General features: G+C 33.4%; 1 protein-coding gene across 4 annotated transcripts in view; it reads left to right on the forward strand.

Moving 5' to 3' along the window:
• The window catches only part of LOC6045537 (protein prickle), a 143,943-nt gene that overhangs the window by 35,279 nt on the left and 92,464 nt on the right, over positions 1-16,200 (forward strand). The window contains exon 1 of one of the 4 annotated variants that reach the window (XM_038262892.1): positions 14,701-15,615. The exons of the other annotated variants lie outside the window; for them this stretch is intronic. The gene's annotated coding sequence lies outside the window, so the exon portion shown is untranslated. Of the gene's footprint in view, positions 1-14,700; positions 15,616-16,200 lie in introns of those variants that run through there. 4 annotated transcript variants of the gene reach the window in all.

Here is a 16,200-nt window from a genome sequence, read left to right on the forward strand (position 1 = left end):
CATATTTAAGTGACTTTTTGAAAATAGTCGTTTTTCATTTTTAAATTAGTGCACATGTTTGCCCAGTTTTGAAAAAATATTTTGAAAAGCTGAGAAAATTCTCTATATTTTGCTTATTCGGACTATGTTGATACGACCTTTAGTTGCTGAGATATTGCAATGCAAAGGTTTAAAAACAGGAAAATTGATGTTTTCTAAGTTTCACCCAAACAACCCACCATTTCTATCGTCAATATCTCAGCAACTAATGGTCCGATTTTCAATGTTAATATATGAAACAATTGTGAAATTTTCCGATCTTTTCGAAAAAATATTTTTGGAATTTTCAAATCAAGACAAACATTTTAAAAGGGCGTAATATTGAATGTTTGGCCTTTGTGAAATGTTAGTCTTGATTTGAAAATTCCAAAAATATTTTTTCGAAGAGATCGGAAAATTTCACAAATGTTTCATATATTAACATTGAAAATCGGACCATTAGTTGCTGAGATATTGACGATAGAAAATGGTGGGTTGTTTGGGTGAAACTTAGAAAACATCAATTTTCCTGTTTTTAAACCTTTGCATTGCAATATCTCAGCAACTAAAGGTCGTATCAACAAAGTCCAAATAAGCAAAATATAGAGATTTTCTCAGCTTTTCAAAAATATTTTTTCAAAGCTGGGCAAACATGTGCACTAATTTAAAAATGAAAACTGCGACTATTTTCAAAAAGTCACTTAAATATGGCTATAACTTGAAAACGGTGCACTTTATCAAAATTTCAGTAAAGTACTTTTTGATTGCAAATTTGATTTTACATCGAAAAATGAAGTTGAAAAATTTTACGACCAAAATTTCGATTTTTTGAAAAATCAGTATTGATTAAAAATTCATAACTCGGTCAGTGATTTTTGCACAACCTGAAATTTCTGAAAAGTTGGCATTTTATGCCTTCTAAAACATATCAAAAATAAAAAAATTAAAAATAGTGTTTTTTGTAAATCAAGTTTTAGTGATAAAAGTTAAATAAAAAATCACCAATTTTTTTACCGTGTATTATTTTTTCCAGTGTAGTCCGTATCCATACCTACAACTTTGCCCAAGACACCAAATCGATCAAAAAATTCCTTCAAAAGATACAGATTTTTGAATTTTCATACATCATTTTTGTATGGACAGCTGCCGAATTTGTATGGAAAATTATATGGACAAACTAATGATGCAAAATGGCCTCTTTGGGCATACCGAAGGCACCAAAAAAGTTTCAGTCGGATTAAAAAATACAAAAAAAATCGAAAGACCGAAATCCTAGAGAACTGCTCTGCTGCTTGCACTCGTGCGTACACGGAGGTGATATCAAATATTATTTAAAACACTTTTTTGATGCAAATTTGATTTTACATTTATAAATAAAGTCTATTATGTTTTTTTTGCACTCTGAAATATTGGCCGCACTGCCAAATGAAATTTAATGAACTGGGCCACAGCTCAAACCATGCCATTTATTATAAAAAAATGAGATTTTTCACAAATCGTTATGTGGCACAATTCAATATTTTGATCTAAAAAATTACTTAAAAAGGCGGAATACACCAAATCGATTAGAAAATCCGTTCTCAAGGTATAGATTGCCGAATAATTTAAAATTCTTTCTGTACGGACAACTGCCTAAATGGTATCCGGAGACATGTATGTACGATTGAATCAAATTAAATTTAAAAATCTTTATTCGAACTGCAGAGAGTTGCTCTACTGTACAAAATGTAAAAAAAATGCAAAGAAATAATGAATTCATGAAAAGTATAAAAAAAATCTTGTTCTAGTTCTTGTGTCCGTTGATGTTGATTTTATAAGGGGAACTTTAACCCTATGGGTCATTGTCTTCCGTGTTCTAGCTCTTGTTTTAAGTTGATCTAAGCTATTTCCGACGTCTGGTTCAAAACTTGCTAAAAGCCTAAAAGTGCCCAACTTGATATATTTTCAATTTCAATTCGGGTTTATTAGTTAAAAATATGTTCTTTAGAAGTGCATTATAGAGTTTTGGAGTTCCTTTTAGCTGTGTTTTACACAGAAAAAAATAATGTAAATTTAGAAGCTTTAATTTTGGAAGGTTGAATATTACCTCTTTTATGATGTAATTTTACCTCAATTTAGACTGAAAAAGTGACATTACACCAGAAAAGTGGTAAAATTACACATTTCCAGAGGTAAAATTACACCTTTTTTCTGACATAAAAGATGTACCCCTTCCCAGATGTAATATAACCATGATTTTTTTTTCTGTGTACATAATAATCCATTTTGGAACAATTATTGCTACTGACTAAAAGTTTACCAAATCAACGAAACAATTGTGAAAAAACTTACTAAAATTAAATAACGTCATGATTCGAAATCCGGGATTGTTTTTGTTATAGCTTGCAAAAAATCATGTTATGAGTTGGAAATGTAGAAATATCGTCAGAATGTAGTATAAACAGTCATTTTTAAGAGAATGCATGCAAAATATGTCTTTTCTAGCCATTTTTCATCAAAAATTTAATATTAAAATGACTTGTTGTGCTTCAAATCCCGGACACTGATAAAAGCTGATTCGAAATCCGGACACTTTTGATTCGAATTCCAGACACTCGATTTTGCTAATAAATCGCACAAATTTGGACTGAATTTTTAATGAATGGCACTTATTAGGTCTCAAATAAGCTGTTAGCGTCAAAACAATCGATGTTTTGTACATAAAATTGCTAGAATTTAAAGAAATCAGAACAATGAATTTCTTCTTTGCCTTCCCGGTGTTTGGATGCCTATGAAATATTTCAGCGAAATGTTTCACAGTTTTGGTAAACTCATATTTTTATTTAATTTAATCATTTTGCCACTGGCTACAGCATCCAAACAAATTTGAAATGAAAGCTGATGTGAGAATGCATCAAATAACATAGTTTTGACAATAATCATGCCAACTTATTTCCAAATAATTGATAAAACAAGATGAGGTGTCCGGGTTTCAAAGCGTCCGGGAAATCGAATCGTGACGCTATGACTAAATGTGCATAAACTTAAGTTCTACACTGTATTCTATTGTTTAGCAGTCAAATGCATAACTTTTTTCATTAAATGTTTGTATTTAAAGCAAAAAAAAACTATATTCCACAATGTTTTTCACTCAATCAAAGTTTAAACAAAATATTTGGAAAAATATTTTAAAACATTTTGGCTCAAGACAGAAACTAACTAATGAACAGTTGTTTTTCACAGTTATGTATATGTTAACATACTGCAAAATATTGAATGCAGTTAAATAAATTTTGAATGATTTAACATTTTTAAAGTTCGGTGACAGATTTAAAGTTTTTGTCCCTCGGGTCTGGCCGGGGTCGAGGGGGGGGGGGGGGGCAAAAAAATTAAAAAAATATAAATATTGAAACAACAAGCCGTAGTTTCAACATTTGCATGGAAAAAGTGTTTTAAAATGCACATTTCACTAGGTCAGTTGTTTTGCAATCATTAGTTTTCAAAAAATGTAAAATTTGACAAAAACTTAAATTTTAGCGAAAAAATAACATTTTCGACAATTTTCAAAAATTCAAAACATTTTTTTAAATCAACCCATACATGCTAAACTGATTTTAAACGTAGAGGAATGCATTTTAGTTTATAGTTTCTTTGTTTGCATTTTGAATTGATTTCAGCTGATTGCACTTCAAATTCCATTAAAATTTGGAAGTTTTGTGAAAAATCATTTTTTGTCCCCTGATTTTTCGGACAAACTTTGAAGGGGGGGAGGGAGGGTGCAAAAGCTTTAAATAAAATTTGTACCAGCTCAATTGAATATTTAAAAAATACCTTTTTTCTTCTATAAAAAGCAAAGCAAAGCAATCCACTTTAACGACCCCCGGGTCTTTTGTGGGCTCTGTTGCAAGTTTCTGCTCATTTCTAGGCGTCCGAAGGTTATGTGTGGTGAGTCACCCAAAACCTCTTTTACGCAAATGGACCGACGTTTTACTTCCCCATCCGATAGAAGGCCAGGAGGATAAGGCGGGAATCGAACCCGCGTCTCATAGCAACTTAGGGATCGGCAGCCGAAGCCGCTAACCACTGCGCCTTCTTCTAGGCTCTGCGAATTTATATACGTTTGGAGACATCCAAGAATAGATTAGCATGACAGTTTCATATGACTTGCCTAGTCCGATATATTGCTATTTTGTAAAATATTAACTGTTATTCATTAACTTTCGATTTAAATGTGTAAACTTCAAGGTTTATGATTAATTTATGGTTTTCTAAAAACTATTACTACTTCTTTTGTTTAAAATATTTAAAGATATTTTTTTTATAAATAAATTAAACAACTGTGAAATATCTCAAGTCAAAAACCAACTCTTGTTAAATTTTACAAACCAAAAAAAAATCCGTTCGTGTTGACACCCTGTTCCCTTCATGCGAAGCCTTCGAAATCGAAATTCTTGAATCTTTTTTCAGCGACTGCGTAAGCCAAACCGTCCGTTATGAGTTTTTGGACAAACCCCCATTCGCTCAATCCGTGGGATTTCCGAGCCTTTTTTCTTCGCGGGTTCGAAATAATTTGAAAATAAAAATTAACGAAAAAAAACCCAACAGCTTCAAAAATAACTCCACTCTCTGCTGCTGCTGCCTGGCTCTGGTCTCGGGCCCGTTCACGGAGGAGGGGTCAAAGCAATTACAATCATTATTATTATTTTCTCTTACGTGATGAAACACTCCTCTACGCAACTCTATCTCGCCGTCTCCGTCCGTCCGATCCCAGTCGGACGGACGGTCGTCGTGCTCCTTTGTAAATCGGCCAACGAACGCAAAGTGGCCCCGGCCGGACCCCAGTGGCCACGTAAGACCCGGCTCTTCCGAGCAGCGTCGGAGACGACTATTTTGGCGGGGCTTATCTTTTGGATGGGTTGGGGTGACCAGAATTGCCATGTCAAATTTGGTATTACTTCCAAAAGAATCAATAATTTGACATAAATTTTAAAATTCAGTTTATTTATTTTCTGGTCACCCTACCATCCTTCGGATGCTGCTGCTGCTGCTGTTGAACCGTGGATTATGCGAGGATCACGCGAGTTGACTGACTTTTCTGCCACGGGGCTAATTTTCCATGAATCACGACCACGACCGCGAGGGATCAACAACATCCTTGGGACGTTGACGTTGACCGGTGGTGGATCCATTAGCGGATTCGGATTTTCCGCTCAGCCTCGCAACGGGGTAGGGTTGTCAGCGTAACGGAGACGCATGATCTTGAGTTTTTTCATTGGAGTTGGGGCAGTTAAGATGTCTCGTGTGAGTATCTCTACGTATAATTGGGCACTTTTTTTAGGGTACGTTACGCATTAAACTGGGCATGACATAAAACTCTTAATTGGAGTGCTTTTTAGGGTACTCGCAAATGTTGGTCACTTGGTCAACTGAGAATGTGTTGTCATGTTTTCATTTCACTGTAGGTGTTTTAAGTTAAAAATAAAATTTAAAAAAAGTAATGATCGGCATACAACTACTTATTATGTCTTCAAACAACCGTGGAGAAGTCGGATTTGAAGAACTCAAAACAAAAAAAAATGTTTTTAGCTGATGAAAAACTACAACAAGTAAAATCATCCAACTGAAATGTTTTCAATGCCAAACCAACAAAAAAGCTTGCAACACTGTTTCTGCCCAGCAGCATGAAATGTAGCAAACTTTTTTTTTCTTATTCATATCCATCCTCCACGCTCCCCAACAATCAGCATTTTTGTTCTGCTGCTTTATTACAAATTAATGGTTCTTTAAACCTTCACCACCATTCTTCACCAACACCACGCATGTTTCACCCTTCATTGCTCCCAAAGGGGGAGGAGAATTGCACATATTTTCTGAATGCCCCCTTTTCTTCTGTCTGCACAGCTAAGCTGAAACTGATTCGTTTAGCACGACTTGGCGCATCAATTCACCCTCTCTCCACCATCACCAGCACCCGTGGATTGGGCGTGGAACAGTGACTTGGAAAATTCTGATTTTTTTTAGATATCTCTTAAATTTTCATTAATATTTAGTTTTTATTAACAATTCGAAAATTGGAAATTTGTACGGTTTAATATACGATGAAATTTAGCACCAAATCAGTGGGGAGCGGCCGTGGCTGACTGGTTACGGTGTTCGCTTTGTAAGCGAATGGTCCTGGGTTCGATTCCCATCTGCTCCCACCGAGAAAGCATAGGAAATATAAATCTTGAAACTCTGAACATAAACGAAAAATCAAAGTCGCTCGAGTCGGGGTTCGATCCCTCGTCCTTTGGATTGGTAAGCAAAAATGCTAACCACTAGGCCATCGCGACTTGGTGAGCTATGACTGGAATTAGGAATACTGTTACTATCAACTATATACGTGCTGGGTCCTTGTCCATTTGACAAGGGTTCGGAAGTTCTAAATAACGTTTGAATCCGATTGGTGCAAACGTTCTTCAGGGCGGGGCTTGTCGATAAAAGCTGAAGTACCTCGCGCTCGGCTAGCCAGCGTAGAAATGGGTCACCGAAGCTCGGCAGAGCTAACACCTTCCAAATGCCTATGCGAGTTATTTGCATGTATAGAATGTAGATCTGAAAATACATGGAAACAACTCAATTTGTAAGAAGCGGCCGCGTGGTCCCGTTTGGTTGGTTGCACACACACACACACACAAATTTAGCACCAAATCAGTAGGAAATTTTCACAGCTTTTCAAAAATATTTTTTTTCAGTGGTGCTTTTCTTTCAAATTAAAAAAAATTAAAAATTATACTAAATAGTAGTTATAACTTGAAAACAGTATATCCTATAAAAAATTTACCGTAAACTGGGGTGAATCGGGAAGATTGTAGAGCACTACAAAGCTTGAAATTTCGATAATGAAAAACTATGTTCATTGTTCCGTGTCGGTTCTATCCGAAACAATTCAAAAATATCGAACATATTGTGCAGTAACAAGGCGAAAACAGGTATCCAAATTCGCTCCATGCGTCCCGATTCGCCCTAGATGACGATTAAGTACTTTTCGATTGCAAATTTAATTTTGTTTAAAAAATGATTTTCAATTTTTTTTCAAATAAATTTTCCTACAAACACGCATGTGAGCAATTCTCTACCAAAACCGGAAATGGATTTTATTTGTATTTTCTATTTGATTTGGGTGTAATATTCAATGTTTGGCCCATTTAAAATGTTAGTCTTGATTTAATTTCCATAAAAATATTTTTTTTCGGAAAGATCGGAAAATTTCACGAATGTTTCATGTTTTAACATTGAAAATCGGACCATTAGTTGCAGAGATATCGACATTAGAAAATGGTGGGCTGTTTGGGTGAGACTTAGAAAACTTCAATTTTCATGTTTCTTTTTTTAAAGCCGCTGAATCTCAGCAACCAGTGGTCCAATCTTCAATGTCTCTAAGTCAAGTTCATAGAAAATTTTCTAAAATTTTCAAAAAATATTTTTTAAAAATTGCCAGTTATGGTCACTTAAAAAAAAAACGAAAAACTGCAAATATTTTGCTAAAATAAAACTTTCGGTGGCTATATCTTGAAAACAAAGTCCTTTATCAAAAAATCTGTAAAGTACTTTTCGACTGCAAATTGGTTTTACATAAAAAATATGTCAAATTTGGTGGCAGATTCTCCATGGCTCAAAAGTTACGGATTTTTCTTCTCTTGTATGGGTGAACCAATGACACAAAATAGCTTCTTTGGTCATAGGGAAGGTCCCCACAAAGTTTGAGCCAAATAAAAAAATACAAAAAATGGTCGAAATCGGCCGATTTTGTAAAGAATTGCCCATGTATCAAAATTCATTTTTCCTAAACCAGATTTTACACCATCCCACACTAAGGCTAATAATATGTTTTTTTAGTCCCCTTAAACTTATCATAAAAATTGAAAAATAAAAAAATCGTATTATTCTAAATTTAACTTTTAGTCAATTAACCCTTTACAACCTAATCCCACTTTTAGACGGGTCGATCTAAAAATCGACAAAAATCCATTTTCAACCAATTTTTGATCTTTAAAAAGCATTGGAAAGAAGAACTCTTAAAATTTAAGAAAATTTAAGGATTCGAGGTTTAACTTGTTTTATTTGACTTTGCCAATGTTTCAAAAATGTCATTTTTAGGGGTCAATTTTAGCTGTGTTTTTGCTAACATTTTCTATATTTTAAGTAATAAGAAGTGTGCTATTATTTTTTTAGTGTCCCAGACTATGTCTCTATGTATTTTTTACAATTTAAATGATGATGGTGCCATTCTATAGCAGAAAACGTGAAAAACAAGTACATAATTGAAAAAGTGACTGTAAAAACGTGAAAAAATTAGATAGGCAAAATATAATTATATGAGGTGATATAATAGGCCAAATACTACATAAACTAAACAAGATAAATGCAAATTAAAGTATAAAAAATGAAACAAGAAAAACATAAAATAAGAGAAGTAAAGTTTTCAGTAGAACAAAAGTTGCTCAAAATGACCTCTGAGCACGGGAAAAATAAAAAAAATCGAAAAAATGGGCAGTAGAGGGTTAATTCAAATAAAAAAAAGTTCTTTCTCGAAATCGTAGAGAATCAGTCACACAACAAAAAGGAATTTCATAGAAACTCCTCAGAAAGTTGCTGGCAGACAAAACAATTATAAAAAAAATAGTTTTCAAATTTCAGTAATATTTTTAGAGCATTCTGAAATTTTTATTAGTCTTAACTCGTTTTCCTCAACATTTCTTATTTGTTTTTTTTTAATCGAAAATATTTTTTTTCAAGCTCATCAAAAATAATTTAATTTTAAATAATTATGCCATCGACAAGTCAAAACGCCAGCTAAGGGCGTATACAAGACCGCTAGCCAGGTCAAACACCGTCCAACTCGAGGCAAAACGAGTAATTTTCCACATATTTTTAGTTGAAAAAAGAGGCACTGAAAAGAAACTTATTTTTCACACATTTCAAAATCTGAAAATCTAGTCTGATCAACAAAGTCTTAAAAGAAAAATTATAGAAAATTTTCTTATTTATAATTATAAACACAAATCATTTAGAAAAATTAAATGCATAAATATTGACAATAATTTGCTCTATCAAAAGAATTCTTCAGTCATTTTCAATTGCAAACTTGAATCGGCAAATTTTCTCCGGTGCAAGATTAAGCATCTTCCTAAACTCAAGAGCAAAAGGTGAACTTTTGGAACCTTACAACTTTTTAAATAATAAAACATATTTTGGGAATATAAGCTGCTGTAATAAGGCAATTTTATTTAAAGCTTTTGTCCTCATTTTTTTCAAAATTTCCGCTAAGATTTTGAACGCAAAAACAAAAATTAATTTTCAATGAAAAAACTTGTCAAATCGAGCCGAAGAATAGTGATTTTCAAAAATCGATATTTTTCCCATAGCTATTTTTTCCTGAAAAATCCTGATTATAGCCTACAACATTGCCCAAGACACTAAATCGATCAAAAAATCTGTTCAAAAGTCAAAGATTTTTTTTTTGTTGAAAATAATCAAGCCCATTTTGATTGACAGCTTGCACAATAGTATAGAGACTTGCATTGTTAAGCTGATAACGCCAAATTACCGTTTAAAGGAAGTTTTATCAAAATCAAAATTTACAAAATTATAAAATTTGCAAAATGCCAGAGAAAAAAAAATAAACTCTAAAGCTAGACAAATTCCCTCAAGCTCATACATAGACAGTCATACATAGATGTGATATCAACTTGTTTGAATGAATAAAAAATTATCTTTTGTGTGCAGAATTCCAACAGATTTCACTTAACTAATATAAACAGTTTCTGTGTTTTCTGTGTGAATTATTCTAAAATTGTTCTTTAAATTATCCCAACAATTGTGCCCTCCCCTGTGCTCAAGATCTGCTCCAATATATTGCACTAGTGAGATACTGCAGCCCTCCCAGAGGTCGCGCGCGTCAGCCAGCAGTGAATGAGCGATTTCCTTTGCCACCCATCGGGAAAATTCCTCCCCGACAGCCCAACCAAACCCCCTTGCAATGCTCAATAGACCGATACCTAGCACTTTTCTGGACTTCTCTCGGGGCCCTCAGCTGAGGAATGTTAAATGCAGCTAGCAGCAGCAATGTCGGTTCAAGTCCCGTGGTTGGCATAATAGTTTCGCGTTCACACACTCTCAAAGAACGAAAAAAACTGAAAAAAGATTATTTGAAGCAACATAAACGAAATAATAAGTGCAGCCAGTCCCTGCTTGCTGGTTGCCGGTGTAGTATCCGCCAGCAAGTCACGCGGAATAAAGTTGAAAACTTTGGAGTTGGTGGTGGTCACTGGGCCGTGGCCGTGGTGGCGGAAAGGAGCAAAAAGTTCCCACAGTGCAGCTCCAGAACGGAGTGAATTTAAGTCAGAGACAGGGGTGTAGAAAGAGTTGGGGATTTCAGTTCGTTTTAAATTGTTGAAAGTCTGTTATTGATATTTAGTACAATTTAAATATGAAATAAATAAAACTAAAAACTAAAAACTAAAAACTAAAAACTAAAAACTAAAAACTAAAAACTAAAAACTAAAAACTAAAAACTAAAAACTAAAAACTAAAAACTAAAAACTAAAAACTAAAAACTAAAAACTAAAAACTAAAAACTAAAAACTAAAAACTAAAAACTAAAAACTAAAAACTAAAAACTAAAAACTAAAAACTAAAAACTAAAAACTAAAAACTAAAAACTAAAAACTAAAAACTAAAAACTAAAAACTAAAAACTAAAAACTAAAAACTAAAAACTAAAAACTAAAAACTAAAAACTAAAAACTAAAAACTAAAAACTAAAAACTAAAAACTAAAAACTAAAAACTAAAAACTAAAAACTAAAAACTAAAAACTAAAAACTAAAAACTAAAAACTAAAAACTAAAAACTAAAAACTAAAAACTAAAAACTAAAAACTAAAAACTAAAAACTAAAACTAAAAACTAAAAACTAAAAACTAAAAACTAAAAACTAAAAACTAAAACTAAAAACTAAAAACTAAAACTAAAAACTAAAAACTAAAACTAAAAACTAAAAACTAAAAACTAAAAACTAAAAACTAAAAACTAAAAACTAAAAACTAAAAACTAAAAACTAAAAACTAAAAACTAAAAACTAAAAACTAAAAACTAAAAACTAAAAACTAAAACTAAAAACTAAAAACTAAAAACTAAAAACTAAAAACTAAAAACTAAAAACTAAAAACTAAAAACTAAAAACTAAAAACTAAAAACTAAAAACTAAAAACTAAAAACTAAAAACTAAAAACTAAAAACTAAAAACTAAAAACTAAAAACTAAAAACTAAAAACTAAAAACTAAAAACTAAAAACTAAAAACTAAAAACTAAAAACTAAAAACTAAAAACTAAAAACTAAAAACTAAAAACTAAAAACTAAAAACTAAAAACTAAAAACTAAAAACTAAAAACTAAAAACAAATTCGATTGGTGAAAAGTTTTCGGTAAAACTTAAAACAATTCAGTTAAAAATAGTTTTTTTCTTTTCAAAAAATATCTTACTAAAAATAAAATAACCAAAACTGATTTTTGAAAGAGTAAAGGGCCTTTTTTAGCTGCAGAAAAGTATAAATAACATTTTTTCACGACTACAGTCCAGGCTCGATTATCCGAAGGTTTTACATGGGACTTTGGATAATCGAATCACGACCCCATTTTTGTCAAATCTGAATGGTAGATTGCCTGTAAAGTTAAAAAATGCATTTTTGCAATTAGTCGCCATCGTGCTAACTTGTCGTACGTGCATTTTGGGCCAAATTGAGTTAAGAACGCCATTTTGTGCCTCACCTTTTGACCTTCACAGATCCCCAAAATTCTATTTCAATCCTGAGATATTCAACAATAGCCGAAAAAACTCCGTGCATTTTTGTCACTTTACATATGAAAGTAGTTTCAATCTTGTCGTGCTATCTTGTCACTCCATGAAAATTGATGTAAGTGCGACAAAAGGCCAAAAGGATTTCAGGCCAGAAAAGTCAGGATGCGTTTGTCGCACGTACAAGCTAGACTACCGTAAACATTTGTAATTATAACTCGGGACTCCAGCAACCAACTTCAACCAAACTTCGGGACAATGCACAGAATGGTCAGCCAAACAAAACGTGTTTGTTATTGTTTACATTGCGTGCTCTCGTTTTTGTATATTCAAGGTCAAACATTAAAACGCGTTTTTCTCGGAACGTCAAAATGGCGGGTGCGACAAGATAGCACGACGACGTCGAATTCCGTCGTGAAACTACTTACTTTTCCTGTCATTCTTGAACGACGAAATAGCCTACTTTTCTGTACCAAAAATAACAGAATCGAATAGCAACACTTTTCAAAATAAATGCTGAAAAGTTCTACTTTTCAGCACTCAAATGGGTGCTGAAAAGTTGAACTTTTCAGCACTTGTTTCAAAAAGTAACACTTTTCAACATTTTTTTGATTTAAACGATTGACAAAATACATGAAAATTTTACATAAAATTTCACTCAGTGTGTGTTTTTTGGAATTGCAAAAAAAATGTTGTATGGAACTCGTTGCAAAACTTGATTTTTTAATTACTCTTCGTATTTATCCAACTCGGTGAACCTCGTTGAATAAATGTATGACTCGTGCTGAAAAAAATCCTCTTTTTGCAACTTGTTGCATAAACTACTATGTCAATATTTCATCATAACCATTTTGGCCGCCATCTTGGATTTGGAATATAATCGTTTTAGAGTAGTTTAAGAGTCATACTAAAGCTCAACAATCAAAACTAAGACAACGAAACATTTTTTTCCCGTGCTTCGATTATCCGAAGTGAAGTTTTGCCAAGGCCTTTGGATTATCGAGTCTGGACTATATATAATTTTTAAAACGAAAAAAAAAACAGAAAAGACTTTTAAAAATATTAAGATATTATCCCTTTATTTAAAAAAAGGAAAATCAAACTTGGTTTTTGTCATAATGCTAAAATATTTTAGTAATAACTATTTAAGGGTTAATTTCAGTTAAAACTAAATTAATTTTTACTTCGTCGATTCTTGAAATATGTTTTAAAATTTAAATTTTTGATTTTTGGATTGAAAAGTTTAAACGATTTCAATTTTGATATTAAAAATCATCAGCGAAGGCTAAAATTAAAATACTTAGAAAATTAAATTTTTCTCAATTTCTTTTCCTTTTCACATATTATGTGCCTATATTTTGGCAACTGTTTGACATATTTTCAAATCAAAATTTAAAAAGTAGAGCTTTTTTTCAGCTTCTTGAAATTGACAAATATTGACATTGTTATTTGTTAAACCATACAATTGAATTGCCTATTATTTGCAAACGGTGCAATTTTTTAAAAAAATGTACAAAATTTTCAATTGACAATAGAAATTCAAATTCATTTAAAATTGATTCTTAAGTTTTTTTCAATTAAATTTTTTTATTTCTTGTTTTAAAATGTGTTTTCGTGAAAAACAATTCCAGCTCATTTTTTCAGCTCAAAAATTGCCTTTGTTTCATAGCCTCATTTAAAAATATCTTTAAAAAGTGAAAATTGAATGTATATTTACACCATTTATTTTTAATATTGAAAAGTTTAGGAAAAAATAAAAAAAAATCTCTGAAAAATTATTTTGTTTTAAGGTGAAGCCGTTGATCATTTTCGTAGAAAATTGATCATCACTATGAAATATTCTGTATTAAATTCAATTTAACGAATTTCTGCACTAAAATCAATCAGCATGTGCCGGTTGTTGCCTTCTTGAAGCCACTGAAGGATTTTTTGATCTAAGGCAATTGTGTTTGAAAATTTATATAATTTTGTGGTACAATAATTGACGTCCAAGTTGGCAATCATTGATTAATGACGATTTCCATAACTTTACAAAAAAATGGATAATCGTTACCAAAAGGAATCAGCATGTGTAGGGCACTATTCTAAACAACTTGTTGAAGGAATTTTGCCAAAATATTGAAAGCGACGCAAAAGTTATATCTTTGAACGAAAAATCATGACAATGATGGAAGTCTTCACGTTAAACTGACTGAATTAATTGTAAAAGTTAATATAAACAGTTAGTTTAAAAAATGTTTTTTTTTTCGGGGCTGAACTATTTTTTTTCTATTTTCATTTTTCCGAAAATTTTACCGTTTGCAAGTAATAGAGCCATGCTTCATCACCAAGAAATGGAAGGAATAATTTCACAATTCGAAGAGATGATTAACGAGTACGTGAAAATTTCTTGCTTACTTTTTCAAAAGGTCCTATGTACCTAGGAATCCCATGGCTCAAAAAAGTAATCTAGAATTGCCTTTATGATTAATTTATATTTTACAAAATGTGAAAAACTTTTTTTTCTGTCATGAGTTTACTAATTTCTATGGTTTTGTTACAATTTTCTGCATAAAACAACGTTATAAAACAAATTCATGACTCATCCAATCGCTCTCCCTCGCAACACCCCTGCTCGGGACTCCCTACTCCACTTCCAACTCCCGCGAAAAGGGCAGGTATCGCTCGCTGGTTAGCACCGCACTCTCGAGTAACAAACGCAACAAAAAATCGTAACAAGTCTACACGAACAGACTCTCCTCCTGCGGGGTTTCCCATGAGTGAGCGAACGGTTCCAGCAACGCTTGCTCTGACCCTTTCGCCGGTGTGCTGTATCGTCCTCCCTGTGTTGTGTTGTATTCGCGCGTGGCCTGCTTCGAAACTTCAACTTCAACTCCGGTCGTCGTCGTCGTCGGGGCGCATCCATATTGGCGCGCAATCGAGTGCGCATGCTTCTACGCGCCGTGAAGAACTTGAAGAGAGTGGAAGCAGAGAGGATGAAACGAAACGAAACAGAGAGGGAAGAACGTTCCGTTTGGCACTTGAGGGGAATCAGTGTAACGTCGGAGGTTTATCGTACCGTACGTACGTGCGAGTTCCGCGTACGAGCGCGACTTGGTGTGTTTTGGTTCAGCGTTCTTCTTTTGCTTTTTGGGGTTGAGTTTGATCGCGCGCTCGCGTGTGGAGTACGAGGAACCCCGGAAGTAACCGCTCGTGGCCGTTGATCCAGTTCCACATCCACAGAAGGTGATGCACATGTTGCTCAACCCGAAACGTGTAGTTGTTTATTTGTTTAGCCGTTTCAACGCGATCCAGTGCGTCGGGGCCCAGACTTCCAGTAGCAGAGTGTATACAGAAAGAGAAGCGGTAGCACAGAAGCTGGAACGGCCGGTGTTTATCTCCGTTTGATGTGGCACAAGAAGAAGCAATAACACAGTCGAGGTCGTACCATCTTTTGAGGGCGAGAATATCCAAAGAAAAGTGAAAATGAGCTAAAGGTTCGACCCCCCCTGTAATTTCGGTAATCATTTGAGTGGCAACCTTTTGTGCGCGTGCAATATCTTCATCACAGCAAATACAACAACAACAACCAACCTAAAACCACCCCCTGAGGATTATTTTGGTGGTATTGGTAATATGTACTAGAAGTGACGGGAAAGGGTCGTCGCCACCCACGATACAGTTTGGCGTCGCCGGTGTCGACGTCGTCGTCGATGGTAGACAATCTACCCCTACGGAAAAGGGAGAGTGCCCGGGGCCCGGAGGAGCTGTAACATGCTGGTTCGGTTGGAGGACGTAAACTGTAAGTATTTGGAGAGGGACGGTTTCGGAGCGTTTATGCGGAAGGGTGCAGTTTTGGGGGATGGGTAGAAATTTAGGGGTTGATTTTAATTTTGGGTTTATTAAATCAAGATTTGAACGGGCAAGGCATATTTTACCAATTTATGAAATTTTGGCAGAATATTTATCAAATGATATCCAAAGAATAATCTTGAAAATGTTGAATCTTGAAAACGATAAAAGACGGGTAAGCATTTTGACAGATAAAACTATGTTGCTAACTTTCTAGATTTAGATAATTTTTTCACAAAACTTGAAGTGTAAATCAATAGCTGGATTTCCCTACCATCAGTCAACACTGTGGGTTTTGCTAAATAGTTGTTGTTGTTAAAATCAGGTTGTTTTAAAATTTAGATTAAATTTTAAAAAAATATACTATTCTGTAATATAAATTGCTATAAATAACTTCTTTATATTTATTAAAATAAACCATTTACAATAGAGAATCGGCATTATGATCTACTCGTTAATTTATATGAGTTAGAAAGTGGACAAAAATCTTTTATAAAAATATGACACAAATTAAGTACAAAAAATAGATAGGTTT

The sequence above is a fragment of the Culex quinquefasciatus genome, chromosome 3 (assembly GCF_015732765.1).
Source record: "Culex quinquefasciatus strain JHB chromosome 3, VPISU_Cqui_1.0_pri_paternal, whole genome shotgun sequence".
NCBI lineage: Eukaryota > Metazoa > Arthropoda > Insecta > Diptera > Culicidae > Culex > Culex quinquefasciatus.